We start from the raw sequence: 7,914 nt of genomic DNA, 5'->3' as shown, positions 1-7,914 counted from the left end.
CTTATGGATAAAGTGGATGCATACTTATTATGTGAAGACTGCAACTATCTGGACTACTAATATCTCAGCCTCTGCTTCGTGGATTACAAAGGACATTCTATCAAGAAGGGAGGACTGTTGAAAGAGTATTGTGGTGTACTTTTCGTTATTATCGTATCCACAGGGATTATTGCGATATCACCGCCGTTCTATAGCCTATTTTGTCTTGAGTTAATGTTACTTTAAATTTGGGTTTGCAAAAGGTCATTCAATTCTTTTAGTAGCAAAGAGTAAATTAATGAAAGTTCTAAGTTAAAGAAAATGTATCAAGATTCGATTTCATCGACCTAAATTTGTATGTCTCCTTATAAATATACGTATATGAACATGGTAACGATCAACATAATTACGTATCGACGCCTATATCGTCCGTGTCCGCAACGATATAGTTAGATTTACCGTATTGTTTAACCGACGATTTCTCCACCGTTTAAACAATACAAATAACGTTTTAAAACCGATACTAAGTAAACATCAAACGCTAAATCCATGTCTGCAATTTATAGTTTGATAGATGATAAAGTTAGATCTAGATACAAATATTGATGTCTCAAACACTTATACCAAAGAAAAAGCTTTAATAAACAAACTAAACCATCTATATTGATCATCACTTGTTCATACACATATATTCACAAGAAAAACCTACAAAAGGCTAGGAAGATTACATCTTATCTTGATACAAAAGAGATTTAGCTATCCATGAGAATGGTAGCTTGCTCAAGAAGTAAAGGATGAAGATCAACAAGCATCAAAGGCGATTAATCGACGATCAAAGCTTCCAATCTTCAATTCTTTGTTTGCTACAGTGCACAAGTGTTCTTTAGCTCTCAAGATCAACCAACCAACACAAAATATCTGAAAACCCCTTTATATAGCATTTCTGAATTCTGTCCAGGGCGCGTCGCGCCCTCCAGCGCGCTACGCGCCATTACACTTAAAATTATAAACCGCCCATGCGCGCGACGCGCGCAACTCTCTGTCTGGAAGCTCCAAAATATCTTGCCCAGGGCGCGACGCGCCCACATCCCAGCGCGACGCGCGCATACTTCTGCCAGTGAATCTCTTGTCAAGATCAAGACAAGCTCCAAACATCCCAAAATTGGCCAAAACCTACACAATCATAACTAAAACACATATTAACATAAAATGAAAGCTTAATATTATAAACTATAAATAATTATCTAAAACTTCAGGGAATTGCACGAATATCCGATAAAAACGGTCGAAAGGTGCCATTAATTAAACTAAATATAAACACAATTTGGCACCTAACAACTCTCCCCAACTTAAACTCTTGTTTGTCCTCAAACAAAACAATGATAAATTACCGGGAACACAAAATATCACAAATGAAACAACAAGGTAGAAACAAGAACAATTGAATGGTTCAAATTCCAAAAGTACACAAAGATCAATCCTTACCAGTTTTCATCAAAATACCATGATAGCAATGCTAATCCTATATACAAATTCTATGTCAGAAATTCCACAAAGCAAAAGAAGTTCAAGAATGAATCACACCTACGTATTTCTCTACTGAGAGAACAAAAATGGAGGATCCTAACACTCACCAGACAATGACGCAAACATACCGAATTAATTATAAACTCATCTAAGCATAAGATATATAAAAAGTGTATAAGCATGAATCACTAAGGACTTTCGGGTTGTAGCTTGGCTTGGTTAACAAGGAAGTGTCTCATATCTCACGGCCATTGAATCGAAAATGTCAAAACCTAAGAGAGCATTCAAATTCAATTATCACAACCTAAACAACCAAGTTTACCACATTATTTATTACTTGCTCAAGGGTCACAGAATTCTTTTCTTTCTTTTTTTTTTTTTTTTTTTTTATTATTATTATTTTTTTTTCTTTATTATATACATAAATATATATACCCCTTGAGCACTATCTTTTGATATATCCTCACCAATGTACACCTTTATTTCATTCTCCCCAACTTGTATATTACCAAGACATCACTAAGAATGCTCCCTATTCTAAGGCAAAAAGGGATCAATCCTTACCATATCAAATGGCAACAGTTCAAGGTAGAAAGAAAAGAAGGTCATCAAGATTCTATCAAAAATCGGTATAGAGATCTATATACAACATAAGCTTAACCGATAAGAATCTTGGAAAACGGCTCAAAGTGGTTAGCAAATACTCACACACTCACCGGGTAGGTTATATTTGGATTGGAAGTTTTTCTCATAGTGCAGAACAAAACGCCTTGATCACTTTCATGCTTAACACAATTTAATAACAATGCAAGATTAATCATAATAAAAACGAGTTAAAACGCACATTGCTGGTATCCAGCACAATTTATATATATACACAGTGGAAAGTCTCCTCACAACTACAGCTAGGCTAAAGTGATTCACAATTGAACTAATTTTATCCACAGAAATTAATGACAACTAATTTGTACAATTAAAAGCATCAGAATCGAAGGTACTTGATAAAAAAAATGATAAAGGATGTACCTTGCGCGTACAGTTTTCAACTTATATCATCACCACTCAAATTGTGTTGCATCATCCAAATTCATCGTGGCAACAAAAATTCGTGTTCCAGCTAATTAATCATCAGGACAACTTATCAAACCATTATTTCTAAAATATAAACACTAAACTAAAATAAACTACTTAAAAATAAATAAATGCAAAAATAAAATAAACTGAACTTATATAAAATAAAAACCACACCAAACAGGTGTTAACTATCCAAAGGCGTAAACTTAGCCTTTCAAAGTACCTCATCCAAAAGGATGGAACAAAACTATAAACATTAAAAACAAAGTAACTAAAAATTGTTCTAACATAAAACTAAAAACAATAAAACATAAAACAGTAAAACAAAACTACTCCTCATCGGAAGTCTCCGGATCATCCTGCTCCATCCCCTCCTCAGGATCTGGCCTGCCCTCAGGCCATGAAGCATAGGCAGATAAATCATCCTTGGAACCAACAGGCTGCTGCAGAGAAAGCTGCCGGATAGAATCCTGCAAAAACAAAAACGCTCTCTGATGCGCCATATGCATCTGATAGTTCCAATCACTTGCATCACCATACTGTGGACCAGCAGGCGGTGCAGCAGCAACCGGAACAGCTTGAGAAGCATCGGGAAGGTCAGATGCACCAGCAGCAACACCAAAAGGACGACCTCCAGGCAAACAGTACCTGTTAGCAAAAATATCATCTATAACACCATCCATGGGGATCATCCCACCAGTTGGGAACCGGACACCAGCCTTCCTGCACAAACCCATTATTAAACCAGGAAAAATCAACCTACATTTCACCCCATCTCCATGAAGAGTCCCATTCAAGGCGACTCTTTTCAGCTCATTCGCCACAATCCTGGACACATCAATGTTATCACCATTCAGAATACCCTGAACCAAACCTGCCGTATCAATGGTGAGGGAAGAAGTGTGACTCCGTGGCCTAATGATGTAAAGGACCACCGAAGTCACCAACTGAGCCTCCTCCGTCAACTGACTACGAGTAAAAGTCTTTGGCAGCCCAGCTTTAGTCAGAGTATAGGTGAAACCAGTCCTGCAAATCCTGTCCCTAATGCTGTCTGCATCCCAATTTCCTCTATTCAACCTGGGATGGTACTCACACTCTTCTACCAAAGCAAGAGGGTTATCCAGAAAATCAAAAATAGCCTCTTTGCTAAAATCAATGGCCTTACCTCTCACCCATGTTTTAAACGGGTAAGCTTCAGTACCTGACCAACTGCTCGGAGGCAAGGCATTTGCATAAAACTCTCTGACAATCTCCACCTGATAGAATTGTGGTGGAGTGAACAACTTGTCCCAGCATGTTTCAGACAAAGCAGTCCACGCCCTTTGGAAGAGGCCGTGGTCAATAGGAACCACAGTTCGTTCACTCCACACAACGCGGCTTTCAAGCTCATGGTACCTCGCCTCTTGCTCCGGACCTAGAAACTTCGTCCGATCAAACCTGCCAGCTTGTGAGGAAGATCCCTCACCAGAACCAGTCTTCTTTCTCTTTAAAAAGGGTGCCATTCCTGCACAATTGCAATTCAAACAAAACACACAACAATTGAAATAAAGCTAGCACATGCTCAAAATTAACAGCACAATTCAAGCCAGAGTCATCATCAATCATCAAACAGACCTATACAACAGCACAGACAACATAAAAAAAATTTCAAAATTGAACCCAGGGCGCGGCGCGCGCTGAACAGGGCGCGACGCGCGCTCTGCGAAACCCAGAAAAAAGCTTCATTTTTCTGCAAAACAGAAGAGAAGAACTTGCTTCTCCTCCCTTCTAAGGGTTCCAGCAGGCAAAAGATGCAGCAAAAGATGTCTTCTACCCTAGTTTTTTTTTCAAAATTCCTAAATCTAAAAACCTAAACTTCTAAAACTTAAACTAATGGAAATAGAAGGGAAGAGAGAACATACCTTTGATGATGATGACAATAGAGAGACGAGAATAGTGAGGAAAATGCAAGAGATTAAGAACTAGAGTGTGTGAGTTGTTTTTCTTTTCTTTGAACAAAGAGGAGAAAGGGAAGAATGGAGGCAAAACCTCCAACAACCCTAAGAACCTCTTCAGCCACGAAACCGGGTCGGGCCCAGCATGGGTAGGCCCAAACCAAAATTATTTTATTTTTTTTTTTCAAAAATATGTACAGCGCGCGACGCGCGGAGAACCGGCGCGACGCGCCCTCATCTCTGCCAGGAAGGGGTCTTAGAACTCACAAAGCGCGCGACGCGCGCAAATGGGTGCGACGCGCGCTACACCAGAAACAGCAGAAAAACTGCATTGTTTCAGCACGCCCAAAAATACCGGTAGATCGCTTCTGGCTCGACGACAACCTAAAAATCCCACCTGCATAAATAACACAAATACAAGTGAATATATACAACTTGGGGTGCCTCCCAAGAGCGCTTTGTTTAACGTCGGTCAGCTCGACGGTCAAAGGCAATCAAGGATCGCCAAACGATAAAACGCAAGTTTCACGATTAAAATCGCTTCCCCGATACACCTTCAACCTCTGACCATTTACTACCCACTCTTGGTTTGATTTTTGGTCCTCTATCACAATAGCCCCTTGGCTTCTCACTTCTTTGACCAAAAACGGTCCGGACCATTTAGACTTCAACTTTCCCGGGAAAAGTCTTAACCGAGAATTGAAGAGTAAAACTAATTGCCCTACCTTAAAGTCCTTCATTCTAACCTTACTATCATGATAGAATTTGGTCTTTTCCTTGTAAATTGAATTGGACTTATAGGCATGCAATCTCTTCTCTTCCAACTCATTAAGTTGGATTTTTCTTCTCTCTCCACACAACTTGTGGTCAAAATTCAAAAGCTTCAAGGCCCAATATGCCTTATGCTCTAGTTCTACGGGAAGGTGGAAACTTTTACCATACACCATTTGGAATGGTGTAAGACCGATCGGTGCTTTGAAAGCGGTCCGATACGCCCACAAGGTTTCATCTAACTTCATTGACCAATCCTTCCTAGAGCTAGACACAGTTTTCTCAAGAATTCTCTTAATCTCTCTATTGGTCCTCTCAACTTGCCCATTAGTTTGTGGATGATATGGAGTAGCTACCTTGTGCTTTACTCCATATTGCTCCAACACTTTTTCAAGCGGAGCATTACAAAAATGAGATCCACCATCACTAATTAATACTCTTGGCGAGCCAAACCGCGAAAATATATTTTTCTTCAAAAACTTTATCACGGTCTTACCATCTGCTTTGGGTGAAGCAATCGCTTCCACCCACTTAGACACATAATCAACAGCTACCAAGATGTATTCATTTGACATTGAGGAAGGGAATGGTCCAACAAAATCAATGCCCCAACAATCGAATACCTCAACTTCTACAATACTTTGGAGGGGCATTTCCTCTCTTTTCCCTATTCCACCAGTTCTTTGACAACTGTCGCATGAGGCAACATGGTGGTAAGCATCTTTGAACAAAGTAGGCCACCAAAATCCCGATTGAAGGACTTTTGTGGCCGTACGCAAACCATTAAAATGACCACCATAAGGCGAATTGTGGCAATGCCACAAAATGCTTTTTGCCTCCTCATCCGCGACACATCTTCTCAAAAGATTGTCACTACTCAACTTAAACAAGTGAGGATCGTCCCAAACATAAAAATTAGCATCGTTTAAAAACTTTTTTCTTTGATTCCAAGTTAGATCCTCCGGTATCCAGCCAGATGCTTTGTGATTAGCCATATCTGCGAACCAGGGTCTAACTTCTTGTACCATGTACAGTTTTTCATCTGGGAATTCTTCCCTCACCTCTTTTTCATTGTTTGTCACCTCGGTATTCACTAACCGAGACAAATGATCCGCAATCAAATTTTCTGTACCTTTCTTATCTTTCACTTCAAGATCAAATTCTTGAAGCAAAAGAATCCACCGAATAAGCCTTTGTTTTGAATCAGGCTTGGTAAGAAGATATTTGATTGCGGCATGATCAGTATAACACACAACTTTAGAACCAATAAGGTAAGAGCGAAACGTTTCCAATGCAAATACAATTGCGAGCAATTCTTTTTCGGTAGTGGCATAGTTAACATGTGCCTCATTTAAAACTTTGCTCGCATAATGTATAACATGGAATTGTTTGTTCTTCCTTTGGCCTAAGACCGCACCAACCGCATAGTCACTCGCATCGCACATGAGTTCAAACTCAAGCGACCAATTAGGAGCGACAATTATGGGTGTGGTGGTCAAATTTGCTTTAAGTTCTAGGAAAGCTTTTAGACATGATTCATCAAAATTAAATTCCATACCTTTGTTGAGCAAATTACTCAAAGGCTTTGCGACCTTGGAGAAATCCTTGATGAATCTTCTATAGAACCCAGCATGTCCCAAGAAGCTCCTTATGCCTTTAACATTCACCGGATGGGGAAGCTTTTCAATAACCTCAATTTTTGCCGGATCGACCTCAAGACCCTTTGAAGAAACCTTGTGGCCAAGAACAATCCCATCCGTCACCATGAAAGTGCATTTCTCCCAGTTGAGAACCAAATTTGTTTCAATGCATCTCTCCATTACCACATCAAGGTTCTTTAAGCACAAGTCAAATGACGACCCGTACACAGAAAAATCATCCATGAACACCTCAATGCTTTTCTCAATCAAATCAGAGAAGATAGCTTGCATGCACCTTTGAAATGTTGCAGGAGCATTACATAGTCCAAATGGCATTCTTCGGTAAGCGAAAACGCCAAAAGGACATGTAAAAGCAGTTTTCTCGTGGTCCGCCGGATTCACTGATATTTGATTGTATCCCGAATAACCATCCAAGAAACAATAGAAATTTCTTCCGGCTAACCTCTCTAACATTTGATCCATAAAAGGTAATGGAAAGTGATCTTTTCTTGTTGCTTGGTTCAACCTCCTATAATCAATACACATACGCCACCCGGTCACCGCTCTCGAAGGAATCAACTCGTTCTTCTCATTTCTCACAACTGTCAATCCACCCTTCTTAGGAACCACATGCACCGGGCTCACCCATTCGCTATCGGAGATGGGATAAATCATCCCCGCCTCTAATAACTTCACAACCTCTTTTCTAACAACTTCTTTCATGGTTGGATTCAATCGCCTTTGAGGTTGTGCCACGGGCCGAAAATCATCTTCTAACATAATCTTATGCATACAATAGGCCGGACTAATACCCTTCAAGTCGGATAAAACCCATCCTATTGCTTCTTGATTCTTCGTCAACACTTCCTTCAATCGATGCTCTTCCTTGTTAGACAAACCACTATTAATGATAACCGGCTTAGTAGAATTGTCACCGAGAAACACGTATTTCAAGTGAGATGGTAACACATTCAACTCCACCTTTTGCT

Source organism: Vicia villosa, linkage group LG2, assembly GCF_029867415.1.
Source record: "Vicia villosa cultivar HV-30 ecotype Madison, WI linkage group LG2, Vvil1.0, whole genome shotgun sequence".
In the NCBI taxonomy this organism is placed as follows: Eukaryota; Viridiplantae; Streptophyta; class Magnoliopsida; order Fabales; family Fabaceae; genus Vicia; species Vicia villosa.
The sequence above is the reverse complement of the archived record's forward strand: the minus strand, read 5'-3'. Positions refer to the sequence as shown.